The sequence below is a fragment of the Bombina bombina genome, chromosome 4, assembly GCF_027579735.1.
Source record: "Bombina bombina isolate aBomBom1 chromosome 4, aBomBom1.pri, whole genome shotgun sequence".
In the NCBI taxonomy this organism is placed as follows: domain Eukaryota; kingdom Metazoa; phylum Chordata; class Amphibia; order Anura; family Bombinatoridae; genus Bombina; species Bombina bombina.
Genome location: NC_069502.1, coordinates 265,536,845 through 265,557,862, shown reverse-complemented (window position 1 = coordinate 265,557,862; position 21,018 = coordinate 265,536,845).

Here is a 21,018-nt window from a genome sequence, read left to right as displayed (position 1 = left end):
TGTAATTTTCCCTATGGTTCTTGCACCCAGACCTGTCTGGGGTTAACTGCTTGTTGCTCTGGGGACAGCACAGCTTCCTGTGAGTGCCAGTGGCACCCAGGGCTGAGCATGTTGCAGGGTCATGGGATGTGTACCCGGTCCGGTATGAGAGTGCAGTTTCCTTCCGTGTTTTGTATATGTCTATGGTGGTTACATATTCCTGTGCAACCTTCCCTTGTTTTCAGTTTGTTTGGATTTGAAAGCTTGCATTGTGTGGCTGTTTTAGGGTCTCAGGTATTTTAAAGGACCTTAACGTGGTACCTGAGCTTGTCCCATTTGGCCAGCTGCAGTGACTAACCTTTCCATTTTTGCTTTTAAATCTTAGCTGAGAGCTTGTAAGTGAGTGCTGGGTTTTCTCTGTGTGTTGTATTAATTTGTTTTGTAATTTTCCCTATGGTTCTTGCACCCAGACCTGTCTGGGGTTAACTGCTTGTGGCTCTGGGGACAGCACAGCTTCCTGTGAGGTCCAGTGGCACCCAAGGCTGAGCATGTTGCAGGGTCATGGGATGTGTACCCGGTCCGGTATGAGAGTGCAGTTCCCTTCCGTGTTTTGTATATGTCTAGGGTGGTTACATATTCCTGTGCACCCTTCCCTTGTTTTCAGTTTGTTTGGATTTGAAAGCTTGCATTGTATGGCTGTATTACGGTCTCAGGTATTGGAAAGGACCTTGACGTGGTACCTGAGCTTGTCCCATTTGGCCAGATGCGGTGACTAACCTTTCCATTTTTGCTTTTAAATCTTAGCTGAGAGCTTGTAAGTGAGTGCTGGGTTTTCTCTGTGTGTTGTATTAATTTGTTTTGTAATTTTCCTATGGTTTTTGCACCCAGACTTGTCTGGGGTTAACTGCTTGTGGCTCTGGGGACAGCACAGCTTCCTGTGAGTGCCAGTGGCACCCAGGGCTGAGCATGTTGCAGGGTCATGGGATGTGTACCCGGTCCGGTATTTGAAAGCTTGCATTGTGTGGCTGTTTTAGGTTCTCAGGTATTGGAAAGGACCTTGACGTGGTACCTGAGCTTGTCCCATTTGGCCAGATGCGGTGACTAACCTTTCCATTTTTGCTTTTAAATCTTAGCTGAGAGCTTGTAAGTGAGTGCTGGGTTTTCTCTGTGTGTTGTATTAATTTGTTTTGTAATTTTCCCTATGGTTCTTGCACCCAGACTTGTCTGGGGTTAACTGCTTGTGGCTCTGGGGACAGCACAGCTTCCTGTGAGTGCCAGTGGCACCCAGGGCTGAGCATGTTGCAGGGTCATGGGATGTGTACCCGGTCCGGTATGAGAGTGCAGTTCCCTTCCGTGTTTTGTATATGTCTAGGGTGGTTACATATTCCTGTGCACCCTTCGCTTGTTTTCAGTTTGTTTGGATTTGAAAGCTTGCATTGTGTGGCTGTTTTAGGGTCTCAGGTATTGGAAAGGACCTTGACGTGGTACCTGAGCTTGTCCCATTTGGCCAGATGTGGTGACTAACCTTTCCATTTTTGCTTTTAAATCTTAGCTGAGAGCTTGTAAGTGAGTGCTGGGTTTTCTCTGTGTGTTGTATTAATTTGTTTTGTAATTTTCCCTATGGTTCTTGCACCCAGACCTGTCTGGGGTTAACTGCTTGTGGCTCTGGGGACAGCACAGCTTCCTGTGAGTGCCAGTGGCACCCAGGGCTGAGCATGTTGCAGGGTCATGGGATGTGTACCCGGTCCGGTATGAGAGTGCAGTTTCCTTCCGTGTTTTGTATATGTCTATGGTGGTTACATATTCCTGTGCAACCTTCCCTTGTTTTCAGTTTGTTTGGATTTGAAAGCTTGCATTGTGTGGCTGTTTTAGGGTCTCAGGTATTTTAAAGGACCTTAACGTGGTACCTGATCTTGTCCCATTTGGCCAGCTGCAGTGACTAACCTTTCCATTTTTGCTTTTAAATCTTAGCTGAGAGCTTGTAAGTGAGTGCTGGGTTTTCTCTGTGTGTTGTATTAATTTGTTTTGTAATTTTCCCTATGGTTCTTGCACCCAGACCTGTCTGGGGTTAACTGCTTGTGGCTCTGGGGACAGCACAGCTTCCTGTGAGGTCCAGTGGCACCCAAGGCTGTGCATGTTGCAGGGTCATGGGATGTGTACCCGGTCCGGTATGAGAGTGCAGTTCCCTTCCGTGTTTTGTATATGTCTAGGGTGGTTACATATTCCTGTGCACCCTTCCCTTGTTTTCAGTTTGTTTGGATTTGAAAGCTTGCATTGTATGGCTGTTTTAGGGTCTCAGGTATTGGAAAGGACCTTGACGTGGTACCTGAGCTTGTCCCATTTGGCCAGATGCGGTGACTAACCTTTCCATTTTTGCTTTTAAATCTTAGCTGAGAGCTTGTAAGTGAGTGCTGGGTTTTCTCTGTGTGTTGTATTAATTTGTTTTGTAATTTACCCTATGGTTTTTGCACCCAGACTTGTCTGGGGTTAACTGCTTGTGGCTCTGGGGACAGCACAGCTTCCTGTGAGTGCCAGTGGCACCCAGGGCTGAGCATGTTGCAGGGTCATGGGATGTGTACCCGGTCCGGTATTTGAAAGCTTGCATTGTGTGGCTGTTTTAGGGTCTCAGATATTGGAAAGGACCTTGACGTGGTACCTGAGCTTGTCCCATTTGGCCAGATGCGGTGACTAACCTTTCCATTTTTGCTTTTAAATCTTAGCTGAGAGCTTGTAAGTGAGTGCTGGGTTTTCTCTGTGTGTTGTATTAATTTGTTTTGTAATTTTCCCTATGGTTCTTGCACCCAGACCTGTCTGGGGTTAACTGCTTGTGGCTCTGGGGACAGCACAGCTTCCTGTGAGTGCCAGTGGCACCCAGGGCTGAGCATGTTGCAGGGTCATGGGATGTGTACCCGGTCCGGTATGAGAGTGCAGTTCCCTTCCGTGTTTTGTATATGTCTAGGGTGGTTACATATTCCTGTGCACCCTTCCCTTGTTTTCAGTTTGTTTGGATTTGAAAGCTTGCATTGTGTGGCTGTTTTAGGGTCTCAGGTATTGGAAAGGACCTTGACATGGTACCTGAGCTTGTCCCATTTGGCCAGATGCGGTGACTAACCTTTCCATTTTTGCTTTTAAATCTTACCTGAGAGCTTGTAAGTAAGTGCTGGGTTTTCTCTGTGTGTTGTATTAATTTGTTTTGTAATTTTCCCTATGGTTCTTGCACCCAGACCTGTCTGGGGTTAACTGCTTGTGGCTCTGGGGACAGCACAGCTTCCTGTGAGTGCCAGTGGCACCCAGGGCTAAGCATGTTGCAGGGTCATGGGATGTGTATCCAGTCCGGTATGAGAGTACAGTTCCCTTCCGTGTTTTGTATATGTCTAGGGTGGTTACATATTCCTGTGCACCCTTCCCTTGTTTTCAGTTTGTTTGGATTTGAAAGCTTGCATTGTGTGGCTGTTTTAGGGTCTCAGGTATGGGAAAGGACCTTGACGTGGTACCTGAGCTTGTCCCATTTGGCCAGATGCGGTGACTAACCTTTCCATTTTTGCTTTTAAATCTTAGCTGAGAGCTTGTAAGTGAGTGCTGGGTTTTCTCTGTGTGTTGTATTAATTTGTTTTGTAATTTACCCTATGGTTCTTGCATCCAGACCTGTCTGGGGTTAACTGCTTGTGGCTCTGGGGACAGCACAGCTTCCTGTGAGTGCCAGTGGCACCCAGGGCTGAGCATGTTGCAGGGTCATGGGATGTGTACCCGGTCCGGTCTGAGAGTGCAGTTCCCTTCCGTGTTTTGTATATGTCTAGGGTGGTTACATATTCCTGTGCACCCTTCCCTTGTTTTCAGTTTGTTTGGATTTGAAAGCTTGCATTGTGTGGCTGTTTTAGGGTCTCAGGTATTGGAAAGGACCTTGGCGAGGCGTAGTACCTGAGCTTGTCCCATTTGGCCAGATGCAGTGACTAACCTTTCCATTTTTGCTTTTAAATCTTAGCTGAGAGCTTGTAAGTGAGTGCTGGGTTTTCTCTGTGTGTTGTATTAATTTGTTTTGTAATTTTCCCTATGGTTCTTGCACCGAGACCTGTCTGGGGTTAACTGCTTGTGGCTCTGGAGACAGCACAGCTTCCTGTGAGTGCCAGTGGCACCCAGGGCTGAGCATGTTGCAGGGTCATGGGATATGTACCCGGTCCGGTATGAGAGTGCAGTTCCCTTCCGTGTTTTGTATATGTCTAGGGTGGCTACATATTCCTGTGCACCCTTCCCTTGTTTTCAGTTTGTTTGGATTTGAAAGCTTGCATTGTGTGGCTGTTTTAGGGTCTCAGGTATTGGAAAGGACCTTGACGTGGTACCTGAGCTTGTCCCATTTGGCCAGATGCGGTGACTAACCTTTCCATTTTTGCTTTTAAATATTAGCTGAGAGCTTGTAAGTGAGTGCTGGGTTTTCTCTGTGTGTTGTATTAATTTGTTTTGTAATTTTCCCTATGGTTCTTGCACCCAGACCTGTCTGGGGTTAACTGCTTGTGGCTCTGGGGACAGCACAGCTTCCTGTGAGTGCCAGTGGCACCCAGGGCTGAGCATATTGCAGGGTCATGGGATGTGTACCCGGTCCGGTATGAGAGTGCAGTTCCCTTCCGTGTTTTGTATATGTCTAGGGTGGTTACATATTCCTGTGCACCCTTCCCTTGTTTTCTGTTTGTTTGGATTTGAAAGCTTGCATTGTGTGGCTGTTTTAGGGTCTCAGGTATTGGAAAGGACCTTGACGTGGTACCTGAGCTTGTCCCATTTGGCCAGATACGGTGACTAACCTTTCCATTTTTGCTTTTAAATCTTAGCTGAGAGCTTGTAAGTGAGTGCTGGGTTTTCTCTGTGTGTTGTATTAATTTGTTTTGTAATTTTCCCTATGGTTCTTGCACCCAGACCTGTCTGGGGTTAACTGCTTGTGGCTCTGGGGACAGCACAGCTTCCTGTGAGTGCCAGTGGCACCCAGGGCTGAGCATGTTGCAGGGTCATGGGATGTGTACCCGGTCCGGTATGAGAGTGCAGTTCCCTTCCGTGTTTTGTATATGTCTAGGGTGGCTACATATTCCTGTGCACCCTTCCCTTGTTTTCAGTTTGTTTGGATTTGAAAGCTTGCATTGTGTGGCTGTTTTAGGGTCTCAGGTATTGGAAAGGACCTTGACGTGGTACCTGAGCTTGTCCCATTTGGCCAGATGCGGTGACTAACCTTTCCATTTTTGCTTTTAAATATTAGCTGAGAGCTTGTAAGTGAGTGCTGGGTTTTCTCTGTGTGTTGTATTAATTTGTTTTGTAATTTTCCCTATGGTTCTTGCACCCAGACCTGTCTGGGGTTAACTGCTTGTGGCTCTGGGGACAGCACAGCTTCCTGTGAGTGCCAGTGGCACCCAGGGCTGAGCATATTGCAGGGTCATGGGATGTGTACCCGGTCCGGTATGAGAGTGCAGTTCCCTTCCGTGTTTTGTATATGTCTAGGGTGGTTACATATTCCTGTGCACCCTTCCCTTGTTTTCAGTTTGTTTGGATTTGAAAGCTTGCATTGTGTGGCTGTTTTAGGGTCTCAGGTATTGGAAAGGACCTTGACGTGGTACCTGAGCTTGTCCCATTTGGCCAGATACGGTGACTAACCTTTCCATTTTTGCTTTTAAATCTTAGCTGAGAGCTTGTAAGTGAGTGCTGGGTTTTCTCTGTGTGTTGTATTAATTTGTTTTGTAATTTTCCCTATGGTTCTTGCACCCAGACCTGTCTGGGGTTAACTGCTTGTGGCTCTGGGGACAGCACAGCTTCCTGTGAGTGCCAGTGGCACCCAGAGCTGAGCATGTTGCAGGGTCATGGGATGTGTACCCGGTCCGGTATGAGAGTGCAGTTCCCTTCCGTGTTTTGTATATGTCTAGGGTGGTTACATATTCCTGTGCACCCTTCCCTTGTTTTCAGTTTGTTTGGATTTGAAAGCTTGCATTGTGTGGCTGTTTTAGGGTCTCAGGTATTGGAAAGGACCTTGACGTGGTACCTGAGCTTGTCCCATTTGGCCAGATGCGGTGACTAACCTTTCCATTTTTGCTTTTAAATCTTAGCTGAGAGCTTGTAAGTGAGTGCTGGGTTTTCTCTGTGTGTTATATATATATATATATATGTGTGTGTTTATATAGATTAACCATGATCCTTGTTTGTATTTTGTATTGGTATGTTGATTTGATTTACACTAGTAATGGGTCTATGTCCACATGATTAACATTATAAATTAGTGGCTTTTATACAATTGCATGGTCAATGTTTATTTATTATTATTTTTTTTAAACAAGCTTTATTGAATGAACAAAAAGAGCAGCAAAATAAACATGCTTTGTTAACGTACAGTACAAGTTATCAATTTTACATCCATCGTATTATAATGACAGTTCAGCAGCAATATGTCTTCTGCCTTGCTCCTTATTTAAACATTTTGTTCATTGTTCTTAATTAACAGCTTAAAGTTATACAATGCAACTCATAAATAATAGCATTGCTATCAGTTATAAATCTGCTTAGATATTAAATCATATCCAGTGTATATAAAAGAGGAAAAAGAAAGAGAAAAGGAGGACAACAAGGTAAAGAAAGAGGAGGAGAAGGAGAAGAGGAAAAAAAAAAAACAGGGGGGGTAGAGGTGTGGGTGGGAAGGGATAACATACTCCGAAGGTGAAGGGGTATTGGAGAAGGGGGGGTGCCTTTCCACGGGGAAAGATCCCGTCCACACAAATGTAAGAGGAGGGGGGAACCGGAGGGTGGGCAGGTGCGCCTCTATGGGCGATCTGTATAAAGGTTGAAGTCCGATAGGATCACTTCAGAATTGCTTCAGCAGTACTCCATGTCCCCGTCCTCCCCAACCCCATATAGGGGAGTGTCCATCCAGGAGATGCCTCAGAAAGCAAATAGAGTAAATTCTCATTAAATAAGATCATTATAAGCCCTTACCCTCCCATATCAGCCTCATGTGTTCATGTGTTGCTAATTTTCCTGCTCTAAGGTAGTGGTACCTCTCCAGACTAAGCAGATCCCCTACTCCATGCTTCCACTCTCCCAGACTCGGCACATTAAATGATTTCCAATATTTTGGGATCAAACCCTTGGCACAGTTCAACATCAGCAGAAAAAGTCTATTTTTCACCTCCATTACTATTTTGGGAAGGGAATGATATAGCAGGTAGTGTGGGTTTGGAGGAAGAATGATACCAAGGAGTCTACTGCTCTCTGAGAACACCTCTCTCCAAAACGCCTGTATTAGTGGGCATGTCCACCATATATGATCCTTCCTCTCCGCAGCCCCTCCAACATTCCTTGCTTGACTGAGGGTATATTTTGTTTAATCTCTGGGGTGTCAGATACCATCGGCTTATACATTTGTAATGCATTTCTTGGAGTCTCATAGAAACTGAGGCTCTCTTAGCTTTATTGAAGATCATAAGCCAATCTTTTACGGTGATCTCAGAGCCTAAGTCCGCTCGCCACGCATCCACGTAGGAGGGCAGAGTCTCCCCTCCGTCTGTTAGCAGCAACTTATTCAATCGGGAAATCAAATGTCCCGGAGGTTGTGCCATCGTGCAGATAGATTCAAAGGGTGTTTTTTCCCTCGTGAAAGGAGCAGTGCTCCTATGTTTATTAACATAGTGGTGGAACTGCGCTACTCTAAACCACGAGGAGAACAGCCAGTGGTCCCATTTTTGAAGGTTCTCTTGGGTCTGAATCTTCCCCCCATGAAAGGCATTATTTATAGCTCCTTCAGCCAAAGTGTATATGTGTCTAGGGGATTGTGCCCAATATGCCAAGCCATTATCTGGATTCTCAAATACTGGCGTAATTGGGGAGTTTGTAGATGATATGCTTTTGTCTTGTTTGATCAGGGTGTCCCAGACACTGAAGACGTCCTCCAGCAATGGATATTGTCTGATCATTGGGTTCCGGTTTTGTGCCGAGACCCATGCAAGCGAGCCCACATTGCCTTTCTGTAAGATTTTGTGATCTAGCTCAATCCAGGCTCTATCAGTCCCATTGTGACACCACCGGACTAAACGCTGGGTAATTATCGCCTTAAAGCACAAGAAAAGAACAGAGCGCAACCGCGACTCAAGGTAAAATGTTTTTAATCACTTCTTTTGTGCTATACACACAGTTGCACTTACAAGATAATAAAAAAATCAAGCCTTTGTTTATATTAATTGGACCACAATCCGACACGCAGCACTCCCGGCTGGATTCCGTAGTAGCGTCTATACACAGTCCAAAGGCACAGGTGACCCCAAATTGCGACCGTACATGCAACCACAACGGATAAAGTGTCTGTACTGATGTCCCTCTTTGGTCGGTCTACGCGTTTCGTCCGTTTCATTAGGACTTTTTCAAGATTTTTATAGTATAAAGGCAACTCGTAAACGAGGAACCAGAGGGAAATCAATCACCCGCAAAAAAGAGAAATTAGAGATATACAAAAAAGGAATTTTTAATCTCTCATCGCACACTTTAAGCGATGATGAGATCAGAGTACTAGGTAGGGGTCTGTCTTTCTGCCCTTCTAATGACTTTCACATCTATGAATTATTCGTGGATGTTAACAGTTATGTTAGGAAATTATCCCTGCAAAAATATTTTGCAGATAAAAAACTTAAAAATGATAATGTGAGACCCATAACTATTGATCATATGGATTCCCATTTGAGCGAGGGTTGTTTCACTTATGAACCCTGCATGCTCATGGAAGACCTCTTTGATGATTATATTCACACTAACTTAAGGCCTAAATCTAGTTTTATGCCTCCAAGGAATAATAGTAACCATATAGAGATTTTCTCTAATCTTGTTATGGCAGATCTTGAAAAATTAGCAAAAAAACAGAAAAAATTGAGATATAAAAATAACCTTAACCATAAGGAAAGACAAGCCCTCAATAGTCTGATGAGTAGATCTGATCTGGTCATCAGACAGGCGGACAAGGGTGGGGGAATAGTTCTGCAAAATATGCAGGACTATCTTACAGAGGCTGATCGGATCTTGAATGATAAGAAATATTACAAAATCCTACATGGAGATCCCACTTTGGCATTTTTAGAATCATTACAAGAACTTCTACAGAAGGGCTTGGACATGGGTATTTTAAACAAAAATGAAAGAGACTACTGTCTCCCTAAATACCCCTGTACTCCTTTTTACTACCATCTGCCAAAAGTGCACAAAGACCCAATCAGACCTCAGGGTAGACCTATCATTGCGGGTATAGGAAGTCTTACGGACTCTCTATCCGCTTATATCGACCATTTTTTACAGAAATTTGTAAATCTCGCTACCATCTTTCATAAGAGATTCATCTGATTTAATTACTAAATTAAATGAATGTGTCTTGGATGATGATTGTTGGTGGGTCACCTGCGATGTGGGGTCTTTGTACTCTAACATTCAGCACGAGTTGGGCATTAGGGCTGTACGTTCCTACCTTGTACAAGATATTTATATAGAAAGAAGAGGGGTGTGTGGGATAGCGCTTAAACAGCTGCGAGTCTTGTTAGATGAATTAGGTATATGTATTCCCAGATAGATTTTATATCTATACTTTCATCTACTTAGGAGGGTCCCTGATTAGGGTTCTCAAACTTGGATGTATCTGCCTTAGTGTGTTAAAAAGTGCTAACGTATGTGTCTCGGTCTTAAAACCGTGGTATAAAGATTCTTAAATAGTTACTATGTCTGAAAGGGGTCTTTATGCCTTATGACTTATATGTCACAACATAGGTTTGAAAAATGAAATCAAAGATTGGAGTTTAGTGTTAAAAATATATATATATTTTATTCCTATACAGAAGAAAATCCTAACATAAGTTAATAAACAATAAAATCTAGCACATTGATGCCGGCATCTAAATCAATATTTTAAAATCGTTAAAATTTGTATTCTTATACAGGTGTAGCACATTACCAATTTTTCTGATGATTCTATGTTCCTGTTTCAGTTTAGGAAAAAACTTTTATTTGTAACGTTACATTCAGATCGGATGGTTACTTTTTCTCATAAAGATGTATCACGTGATCTTAGTTATGTCTCTCTCGTGATAAATTTTGTTATAACGTTGCAAATATAGTTTTAGGGTATACTACTATCTATATATGTGTGTTTATACCGTGTGTTTGCAAACATACAATAGTATTCCAAGTAGGTTACTATTTAGTTTATACCCTTATTTCAATACATATATTTCTCACAGTGGTACATAGTTTTTTTTTAATTTTTTCGTGATATCTTAGTGGAAATGTTCTTTGAAAAAGTGTCTCTTATTTAAAAAACCTTGATACAATGTCCGTATTCTGGATTCCTCAATCCAAGTATGTGACCGGCCGGTCTCTTAGTTGTGAAGTGGCTCCGTCTATTCTCCTGTGCCGTCCTTCTCTTGGTTTTGGATCCGGGTCGGATTGTAGTCCTTGAGGTCTTTCCCAGATCAAGTTGTTAAATTTTCCTTTATGTCTGTGTTACCCTTAGCTGGTGATTGGGGCTGGAACGGTTACTGGGTCCTGGGGCAGGAATTACACATATGGAGTCTGTCCCTTTCAGTGTGGGATATGGCTCGATGTACCTGCCCTAGCCAGCTTGAACACAAAAAAGCCTCTCACCTGCTGGGTTGAATTCTTTGGTTATCGGATAACTGTAAGCAATCTCTACGCGTTTCAGCCTGGGGCCTTTATCAAACAAGATATTTATATGCCCGCTGAACAAGTTGAGTTTCTCCTTCAACTCATAAAATTCATTTTAGAGCATAACTATTTTCTCTATCAGAGTAAGTACTATCTCCAAATCAAGGGCACGGCCATGGGCACCAGGTTCGCCCCGAGTTTTGCAAATTTGTTCATGGGCAACTTTGAGCAGATTTATATCTATGAGTCGCAATTCGCGGCGAACCTGGTGTTCTATGGCCGTTATATAGACGACCTTATTTTTCTATTCAAAGGGTCTGAAGAGGACATACATAAGTTTATTGATCACCTTAACCACAACAATTTTGGTATATCTTTCACTCAGAATATCCAGCGGCAAGAAATTGATTTTCTTGACTTAGTACTGAGTAAAACTACTGATGGTAAAGTGGGGTCTAAAACCTTTTTCAAGACTGTTGACTGCAACAGCTTTCTGCACTATGAAAGCAACCACTATAAGAGCTGGAAGCTGAATGTCCCATATGGGCAATTTAGAAGAATAAGGAGGAATTGTTCCCAAATAGAGGACTACGATATCCAAGCAAGGGTTATTGGAGACAGATTCCTAGAAAAGGGCTACCCGGTAGATCTGATAAATCATGAGATCAATAGGGTTAGGGAGGAGGATAGATCAAGTTATTTTAAGATTAATAAAAACAAAAAATCTAAAGATCAAATAGGCTTCAAAGAAATAAATCCCCTGTTATTTATCACTAGATATAATTCAAACCATATGGCTATTAATAAAATTCTTAATAAACATTGGTCTATCCTCACTGATGATTATACTCTGAGGAATATTATAGGGACCAAACCAAAAGTGGTATATAGAAGAGCACCTACGCTCAAGACCATTTTAGCACCCAGTAAGATTGTAAGAAACAAATTCCTTGTAAATAACAATGTAGGCTCCAACATCTTTAATGTTGGGCCTCTAATTAAAAAGAATATAGTCTCCAAATGTTATAGGAAACATTGTGGCATGTGTAGCAATATTTGTCATAGGACTTCTAGTTTTAGATCCTCGAATACGGGTGAAATTTTTAAAATTAAGAGTCACATGACATGTGAAACTTCTTTTGTGATATATCTCCTTGACTGTAAATGTGGGGCCCAGTATGTAGGCCGCACCTGCAGAAAGGTAAAAAAAACGATGGGGAGAGCATTCCTATAACATTAAGAAAAAAGCCAAATCTCACAGCGTCTCCAGACACTGTTTATCTCATCACAAAAAAGATAAGAACCCTATCAAAATAACACCTATTGAAATGATTTCCAAATCTTGTTCCAATGCTCTAATGACCCTTAGGAGAAGAGAGACATTTTGGATTAAAAGATTAGGTACTCTCCAACCAGATGGGCTCAATGAGAACCTTGATATGGCAGCGTTCTGAATATCAATGATATATATATATATTTTTTTTAGTTGGCCGTCTACTAGGCTAGGTCACATTAACACTTTTTCACACCAATATCACATCACACATAGATAGGGGATGCTGATTGGTCTCGCACTATCCCACACAGTGGTTGTTTAGTATTTCGTCTGTGTAATAATTTTATATATTTTTTATTTTTATTATTATATATATATATATATTTTTTTTCTACTTACATTAGCGGTATAGCACTTCATTATTATTATCATTTACTAGAATATCTTGATCAGATGACTTATTTTTGGGATACAAGGGTATCTTTATGATGGACTAATGATTACATATTTTTTATACATACACTTTTTATATATACACTTTCTGCACGTTATTTAGATATAGCTTTAGGTTACGATTATATTCCACACTTCACTCTTGGCTCTTCCTTTTTTATCACATACCATAAATATATTGTTTATTGTATTGTATTACATTGATATCACAGTTAGGGATTAACATTAGTTAGTTATTGTTGTCATATATTTTTTTCCCAAAAGGTCTAAACTGTCTTACAATGGAATAATCGGTATGGCTTATGTGTTTTAGATTTGCATTTTACATTTTATTTAATATGCGGTAACATATGAAAGCTTAATTATATATTGGGTTGAGATTCCCTTTTAGTAAATTTATTTACATAATTATGTTGACACATCTAGTAATAATTATTTGTTATAGGGTTGCACTTAAGGCAATAACTTATTTATTATGTATTTATTATTATTCTTTTACACATACATTGATATGATAGCTGCATGTAGGCTGCTATGTACGTACATATGGGCATCCTTTGGAGTCATTGAGACAGAGTGATGTCGGATATAGTCTCGGTTCTGTGCTTTTACTTTGATCTTAGGGGCCGCGCAGCATCTGCATGAGGGTGGTGGCTATATTTCGTTCTCCTTAAGCTCCGCTCTTCTCTTTGATTGGAGGTTTCTGGAGGCTTGGCACAGACTTAGGTCCAATGGAAGTTACACTGGGAGAGATGACTCACGAGGGCGTTAATCAATACGCCCCTCGACGTGAAGGCTGTTAGCCTATCGAGATACAGACAGAAATGACCTCTATGGTGACGTGGGTGGGCGGAAGCTTTAGGAATTGCCGCTAACATAAAATCTATTGTTATCAAAACAAACTGACAGATCACTAGTACTTTATTGATCAACACCAAAATGTAACAAGCATAACTGGAATAAAGTGCGCACACAGCCCGTGAGTTTTTTACTTATACACTACCTAAGTAAGTTATACGATCTGGAGATGAGAGCAGATACACTTGTGAAAATTGTGAAAAGTGTTAAAATATCATCACATTATCTTTTCAGTTACGAATAAGATTATTATTGTTATTTTCGTTAGGGTAAAGAAATAAATGTCACACTTCAAATGAGGATACAATGTAGATATAACACTAAGTAAGGTCTGTAATACTAAAGGAAAAATATAGATCTATTGTGTTATAAAACATACATGTGGTCAGGCATAATAAGTGATTACATGTAGAATAGAGACTATTAAAATACATGTATCTTGCTTATGTTTTTTATGTGGGTATATTATATTGTTGTACATATTGTGATTATTTTATTTTGAGGTGCATAACAAATGTTTTTATTGTGATTGTTATATTACTGTTTTTTTATTTTTTATATTTTCTATTTTTAATATCAATCTGAAGGGTCACAAGGTTATTGCTATTGTCTATTGTGGGTTGGCAATGGTATGGAGGTTGATACAGAGATATCTATATTTATTTGGGATTTGCTCAAAATGGTTTGTGTTACATATGAGAGCTTTGTATGTAGGGGTTTCCATGCCTACCAACTGCTGACCTGTGCAACAGGTGCTCACACTTTAGAAATTAATTATCCTATCAGATTTAGTTTCATGTGTTCTATTGTCTTTATAAAGCAAGTGTTGTTAACATTTTAACATAGCCTGAGGAAACAGCCCTGTGGTGGCTGAGAAACATGTCGCTGTTTTAAATAAAAGTTTTTAAATATACACTTGCTTTTTCACATTTATTCTGCTCCTGTTGGGGGCAGAGTGTGTGTGTATATATATTTTTTTTCTGCTAGTCTTATCTTCCCAAGTGGTGATTTTCTGCATCCTGCTAATTGGATTCCACAGTCCACTGGGCGGCTGAGAGGTCCCAGTACTGCTGATATTGCACCTGGTGGTGCTTTGTTTCCTGTAAGTACAACCTTGAATCCTTTCTTATCTGGTGTACAAACGTTACTGGGCTATGTGTGTGCCTTTTTTGCCCTTATAGGTTTGAAGTTCCAGGCTGCCACAATAGCACCATTTGGGTGCACCACGTTTGTGAGTATATTTCCTATCCTGCTGATGTTTTGTATCCGACTGCCGTGACGTTACTAGGCCATGTTGGCGCCTCTGTGCTTCTTTTTCTTATGGTGTGCTTAGCCAACAGCTCGACCTGACAGTGTTATTATAAGAAACTTACATAGATCATTGAGTTACGTCAGGGGTGCTGAGGACTCTTATAGATTTAGATTGATTTAGAGTCCCAGCGGTTTTGGTTTTTGTTAGCGCAGTGTTAGGGCAGCAGTATAGAATTAATTATCACCTTAAAATATGTTTTCAGCAGGGTGACCCCGGTCCCTCCCCTGTCTCTGGGCAGATACAATGTTTTTTTTCGAATTCTTGGTCTTACCCCATTCCAAATATATGCTTCAATCTCTAATTGAATCTGATGAATGAAATGCATTGCGGCTAAGAGAGGGACTGTCTGCATCACATACAGCACCCTAGGTAAAATATTCATTTTGACCACGTGGATTCGGCCCATCCACGAAATTGATTTATTTTTCCATTTAGCCATGTCACCTCCCACAGCATCCCTAATTTGTTTGTATTTTGTATCAACAATGTCTTTAACCGTGGAGGTCAAGGAGATTCCAAGATATTTCAGATGGTGCTTTGCCACTTTAAGTGGGCAATGAGAACATGTCTCCTGAAAATCCTCATCAGGAACAGATATGTTCAAGATTTCAGATTTGGATAGGTTGAGTAGGAAGTCTGAGACTTTCCCATACTCTACAAATTCTGATAACAGCGCCGTTAGTGAGGTTGATGTATCTGATAACATAACAAGGATATCATCAGCATACATAGCCAATTTGTGCTCCTTTTGACCAATTACCAAGCCTGTGATGTTAGGGTTGCTGCGGATCTTACATGCTAAGGCCTCGACCGCCAGGGCAAACAACAAGGGGGAAAGGGGGCACCCCTGCCTAGTGCCATTAGTGATCAGAAAAGGCCTAGAGAACACGCCGTTAACTCGCACCCTAGAGCTCGGTGTAGAGTACAAGGAGAAGATTGTGCATATTAAGCCCTCTCCAAACCCCAGTTTAGCCATGGTGTGGCGCATAAAAAGCCAGTTAACCCAGTCAAAGGCTTTTTCTGCATCCGTGGAAACTAAGGCCAACGGAGCAGAATTATTGTGAGCGTAAGATATTAGCTGGATTACTCTGAGGGCATTGTCCCGGGCCTCCCTTTCCGGCACAAACCCCACCATTTCTGTAGAAATTACCTGTGGTAAATGCCTGGAGAGATGACAAGGTATGACCTTGGCTAGAATCTTCACATCGGAGTTGAGAAGTGAGATCAGCCTATAGCTGCTTGGTAGATTTTCGGGTTTCCCAGGCTTATGTATATCCGAAATATATGCCTAAAGCATTGAGCTCGGCAAGTTCGGCACTTCAGATAGTTGATTGAACATCTGGAGCAAGCGGGGTGCCAATTTGTCAGAAAAGGTTTTGTAATAGCGCATACCAAACCCATCTGGCCGAGGCCCTCCCCCTGGGAGGAGTTTAATGGCTCGCTGAATTTCTTTTAGAGTGAATGTGGCATAGAGTCGATCTGCCTCTGCTTGGGACAGTCTTGGCATCTCTATCCCGTTCAAATAGTCTAAGATTGCTCTCTCCTGATCAGCTCCGGGCTGTCATCCCAGATGCTCCTGATCCGGAGGGCGTATATTGTAGAGAGCTTCATAGAAGCTTCCAAAGGTATTTGCTATAGCTGTGCCACCGCAGTGCCTATTGCCGTCCCGATCTACAACATTGTACACATATGTCTTCAACCTCTGGCGAGCTATTGCCCGTGCAAGAAGTTTCCCTGCCTTATTGCTCTGTTCAAAATAGTATTGCCTAAGCTGAAGAGCTTTCTTTTGGTGCTCGGACTGTAAGTAGCTCAGTAGATCAGACCTTGCGCGAGCTAAGTCTGTTTGTTTCTCCATATTGGCGGGTTGCACTTTATGTGCAGCTTCAGCTTGTGCCACCTTTGCAAGGAGAGTGTTATATTGTGCTCTTTGTTCCCGACGCAAGGCCGATGTATGTCTAATCAAGACACCTCTCAGGACACATTTATGAGCCTCCCACACTGTGGTGTCAGCTAAAGCGTCACCTGTGTTTAAGCGGAAATATTCCTCAATTGTACTATCCAATTTCTGTCTCAATACCTGATTATCCAATAAGGACTCATCTAGCCGCCAGACATAAGGAGTGACGTGTATCTCAGGCCATTCAATGGTGCATCTCACTGGTGCGTGGTCTGACCAAGTGATTTGACCTATATGGCTGCTGGTCGTGATAGACAGTCCAGCTGAGTCTGTGAAGATATGGTCGATTCTCATATATTTCCCATGTGGATGGGAGTAGAATGTATAATTTTTGGAAGTAGGATGTAGCGTACGCCATACATCATGGAGAACCAGGTCTCTCATAGATTTAGCAATATGTTTTACCACCCTACAGGAGGTGCTGGACAAGCCGTCAGACGTATCCAGACTTGGGCAAAAAGACACATTGAAATCTCCACTCATAAAGATAATCCCTTTTTGGGTTTCTAATATTTTGGTCGCCAGCTTTTTAAAAAAGATATCCTGTGCTGTATTGGGGGAGTAAAGACTAACAAAAGTAACTGATTTGCCGTACAGATTTCCAACTATTATCAAATACCTGCCATCAGGGTCTTTAATGATCTGCTCCATCTGGAAGGGAACCCCAGCTCTAAACAGGACACCCACTCCATTTTTGGTGGGTCCGGAGGCAAAATATGCTCCTGGGTATTTCTGGTTATACCATTTAGGCTCTTTATGTTTAGAAAAATGCGTCTCCTGAATGTACACAACATCCCCACCCATTCTGTGCAGGTCTCTGGTGACAATTGACCTTTTCCCAGGGCTGTTAAAGCCATTAATATTGATTGTGACAAGATCAATAGACAGGCCGCCAGGGCCCCTCATCGCTCCAGCCATTGGCGCAGGGATACAATCCGGTCAGTTATTGGAGCTAACAAGTGGGAGGAAGGTGGTGAACGGGGCGGGGGGGGGGGGGGAGGAGAGAAAAAAAAAGGAGGGGGGAGGAAGGTGAGGAGGGGAAGAAGATAGGAAAAGAAAAGAAGAACGAGAAGTTAAGAAGCGGGCTAGTTAGGGTAATTTAAGATCTGGGAGAGAGGGCAATGGCCAGGAGTATAAGCAGGAAGCAGAGAAGTAGATTCCTGACTCTGAAGCGAATATAGTAAGTAGAAGAAAACTGAAAACAGAAGAGAGAAAAACCAAAGAAAATATAGAGTCTCACTCTATAAGGCAAGAGAGTATAAGTAAAACAACGGGGGTAGTAACCCTTATACTCTCAGCAGTCAAATTCTAAAATTTGTTATATAGTCTGTAGGTAAAAGCAATCAATAAAAGGTAAAACAGTTCTCATTAACATTTTCTGACAACAAAGTGATAAACATTTTGGTAAACTATATCATTAATTAACCTATACATCAAAACAAGTAACAAATTTGCTAAGGCAAAACAGGTGTTCTATCAATCTCAGGATACAATGCTGGGCCCGCTATCATATTCCTTACACATCTCTGTACGCTACTTGTGTGTTATGTTACTATTTCCGCTCTGTAAGTGTGCTCCTAGGTGTGCTTAATAAGACCACTACCCCATACACTAAGCCTTTAAGATGATGTAAATACACTCATAGTAGCAGTGCTGTGCCAGTTAGCGGTGTTATATAGTTGGAGTGTTTGCATGTTGTATTCTGGGAAGCTGCCGCTATCAGGGTTTAGTTCCCATATGCTTCGCTATACCTGTGAGGCGATGCCTTCGGTTCTGTGTTTGAGGAACCTAGGTGTTATGAATGGTATTTAGCCAGGTACATCGCTGCGCGTCCAAATGATATTTTCCTAGTAAGCCTAACCGTCTCAGTGTAAGAATGAGTATTTGAGTAGACAGGTCATTAGTTAACAAAGTAGGCCTCCCAGACCAGTCGTGATGTTGAGGTGCATTCTAAATGTATTACGCCTGAGCTTTAATCTACTCGCTTAGACCCTTTAAAAGCCCACTTCAATTGCATAATTTGAACATCAACTGGTTAACATACGCAGCACCTGTGTCCCCTATTTCTTGCCCGGAAGACCATCATCAAGTTCTACTATGCCTCTGTAGCGGCCTAAGTGCTAGCCTAAGTAGCATGTGTATATATTTTAAACAGTAATTTGCAAGTTGAGGTAAGTAAAACAACCACCTAACATATTTTAAAACATAACAGAAGTATTATTCATGTTCTGTAACAATAACATCAGCAATGCCTGTTATATCGCTATCCCTATGACTGCTGTTAAGCAGCTAACTTTTTATATACATCCCAAGGCAATTTGGAAGATCACAGCATAATTAGTGTACATCATTTCACAACTGTCCATATCACATTATGCTAGGATGCAACACAGATTATAGTGAACAAAAGTAAACGTCTATATACTTATCTTCATGATGTATGGGTTGTGGTCTTTACTACGACAACAGTCATGGAAGTCACAAAGCAGACATGCGGTAACAATATATTACCATATAATGCGCTTGTTGAGAGAGAAAAAAAGGGATAGGGGCCTCAAAGCGGCCTTCTGCTAGGTAAATTTCCTTCTTCCACGAGATTGTCCCTTTGCTGGGCAGGCTCTGCAGCAGGGCCAAGCGGTCTGATCTGTGTTCCCATGGCCTGGTTGAAAGATGGTAAGTCAGATATTGTCCGGTATGTAGCTGTAACTCCATCTTTAGTGGCGATTAAGCAGGTTGGGAATCCCCACCTGTATGATGGGATCCTTTGCTCTTTAAGACTGGATGTAATAAAACGCATCTCTCTCCTTTTTTGCAATGTCGCAGGACATAAGTCTGTGTATATCTGGATCTCTGCTCCCTCATATGTCAGGGATTGCCTAGCAGGCGGCTTAGGTCGCAAGGCTCTGTGGGCCCTTTCTACGTTGGAATCTTCAGCTCCAGGGTCATTTTTAATGTGCTTAAAGAGCCCTTGTATATACTGACTAATCTCTGCTGGAGTCAATACCTCAGGAACCCCACTTATCCTCAGATTGTTCCACCAACTCCTATTTTCTAAATCTTCTATCCTGTCGGTGAGATTCAGAACAATCATTTCTTGCGACTGCATGCAGCTGGAGTTATGCTGTAAATCAGAGCGTAGTGACTCTTGTGATTCCTCAACAAGCGTGACTCTTCGGTCTATAGTGGCAATGTCCTTCTTCAGTTCCCCAAACATGTGCTTCATTTCCAACATGGCCTCCTTTATGTCATTTTTGGATGACAGATGTCTGATATCTTCTTTAGTAACATAGTCACTTTGCCTAGGCTCTGTGTTGTGTGAAGAGACTAACTCAGTCATCCCTGCAGGGTCTGGGGTTTCTTTATGGGAACATTGTGCTGCATCACTTGAGATCAGATAGTTTTCCATATTTGATGAGTGCAGGCTCTTGTGTGATTTAGGGCCTTTTCTATTTGACTTGACTAGTGAGCCTGAGGGTTATTGTTAGCTATAGTAATGAGGGGAAATAACCCTTATGAAGTTAAGCTGCCCTCTCAGGTGTGTCTCTTATATGGTTTAAGCAATCTTTGCTAGTACTGCCACACCACTAATAAAAATTTCTATAGGCCTCGTGGCTTGCGTTATGACACCCCAGAAGATCACTGTGAAAACCACAACTGCGATATGCCTCTAAACTTGCTAGGCTGGCCTTTCTTTTAACAAGCTTATGTAAGGGTCTACTCTGTTTTGCCCTGTTGCAATGCAGTTGCTGTCCGTTTGATCCAGTGCCTAGCCCCTGTGTAAATTGTGGCCTAATGATTTGTGCGTCACAAAACCGCCACTCACTGTTCTCTATCCCAAGGATTAAAGTTGTTTTCTTGCTGCTATCCCCAACACTCTTGTGTTTATGGTCGCTGATTCACTGGAGGACCCAGATGCCACCACTTCTTCTTTTCGATGCCTCTGTTGTCAGTTGCGCTCCCGCGCATAGGCCTCAGCAGTAACGATTACCGCGTCTGAATATGGGCTCTGTAGAGCGGTGCTCCGTGTCAGTACCAGTCTCTGGCTGCTTCGGGTAACTCCCTGCTGAGTTATATATGCATACCAGTCTGTATTCAATGGCAGTCTGCAGTTGTCCCCTGCCGTTACCGGAGGCCTCTCCTCACAGCTACCCTACCCGGCTTAAATTGAACACCGCTTAGATGTATAGGTGCTCCTCAGTTAAGTGTGCTATATTTAAGCTATTATAGTGCAGTTGATTGCTTTTAACCTTATGCTGAGAGTAACTAGGTATCAGAGCACTCTTAGTGTGCGGCCATCAACAGTCGTGGCCAGGCTCCGCCCCCCTATTTATTATTTTTTTAATCGGTCATGCTATGAGGTGGGACCAAAACATTTTCTTCACACAGGCTTATCTGTTAAACAATTAAAGAGACAGTCAAGTCTAAAATGAACTTTCATGATTCAGATAGGGCATGCAATTTTAAACAGCTTTCCAATTTACTTTTACCACCTATTTTGCTTTGTTCTCTTGGTATGAAAGTTGAAAG